The sequence below is a fragment of the Melitaea cinxia genome, chromosome 2, assembly GCF_905220565.1.
Source record: "Melitaea cinxia chromosome 2, ilMelCinx1.1, whole genome shotgun sequence".
NCBI classification, from domain to species: Eukaryota; Metazoa; Arthropoda; class Insecta; order Lepidoptera; family Nymphalidae; genus Melitaea; species Melitaea cinxia.
In genome coordinates this window covers 3,626,964-3,628,631 of record NC_059395.1, presented here as the reverse complement: position 1 = coordinate 3,628,631, position 1,668 = coordinate 3,626,964, and positions in this window count along the sequence as shown.

Below are 1,668 nucleotides of genomic sequence, written 5' to 3'. Positions count from 1 at the left end.
AGAAATCTTGACCTGAGGATGACCTTGCATTTAGAAATATGTCGCAGCGCAGAGTAATAATTTCATTTTGTAACATCATGTGTTCCATTTGAAATGTATCTGCAAATTTTGCAGCAAATTCATAGATTGATATCTATGAATTGGCTCACTATGATCAATGGAATCATTAAAGAGATAACTAATGAATTGAATCAATTTTTCTGAAATCACTAAAGCGAATTTCGAAGTCTGCTATCACTGCTCTAATTTCTGTCGTTTACTTCTCAGAAATGAAATCGTAGGTAGGATGTTTTTCCATATGATCCTTGATGTTTACAAATTGTTCAAATTTTTTCTTCTAGTTTGACTTTCAAAATGCTGCAATAGAACTCATCATTTCTCATTCACTCATCGTTGCGCAGTCTGGTCTACTTATTTATATTTTTTGCTTTGCCACAATCGACTAGACTAACAGTCACGATCGACCGGGTGGTCAACCCTGGTCTCGACAGTTATACATTCGAGAGTGATGCGCACGGCTGTCGGCGCTGGCTCGATCACTGCGTGACGACCGACGCGGCCAGACGCTCGATTTGTAATGTTGCGATACTGTATGATGTTTACTGTTCTGATCACTTGCCTTTAATTGTTGAGTGTAATTTTCAACTTATAACGCCAAGTTGACATCCCTTAACTGCAGGGTTAATAAAGTTATTTGGGGGGAAAGAAACTCAGAACAGACCAGTATATACTTGAAATTGTGTGTGAAAATGCACCGGTGGTTTCTGTAGTGATATTAAACATAGACACGATTTAAAACGAATGTATGATAACATAGTACAAATACTTCGAGGGGCGGCTGTGAACTCCTATGTGGGCCCTACTTTTCGAAAACATAGATCTGTACCGGGATGGAATATGCATGTCAGTGACGCTCACAGGACGGCACGTTTATTCTATCACGTCTATTCTATTAAAATTGGCTTCTTATGGGTAAGCCAAGGGGGGATCGGTTTATGACTAAATAAGGGAAAGCAGACAGATTTTTAAGTCTAAATTAAGCTTGTGTCAGGAAAAAGAAAATCAAATAAAGTTAGATATAACAGCGCAATATCACGCGAGTAAAAATTTTGGTAAATTTTGGAAGAGAACAAATAAATTGAATCCAAAGCAAATAGCCGTCCTGCGAGCGTTGCTGGGTTTCACGAATCCCGTTATATAGCAAACTTTTTTAGACAACATTTCAAGGTTGATCTATCGAGCAGCTCCGAAATTCGGAAGCTCAAAACTGTGCAACCGAAGTCAATAAGCGTTAGATTTTCCGCTTACGATGTGAAGAGGGTCGTAAGTTAGATGCTACGAGGTAAGTCCGGTGACGATGGGTTCAGTATTGATCATCTGAAGTATGCGGAGCCGGACTTGTCGAGAGTTCTCGCTATGTTTTTTAACTTATGTACATATAAGTCACAGTTACCTGCCGGAGGATCTCATGTACACTATAGTAGTACCCGTATTGAAAAATAAAACAGGGGATGTATCTGATGTTTCCAACTATAGACCAATCTCACTCGCTACGGTCATAGCTAAGGTACTGGACAATCTGCTTGATAAGCAGTTAGAGGGGCATATTAAGCTTCAGGACTCTCAATTTGGTTTTAGACCGGGTCTTTCTACAGAGAGTGCCATCCT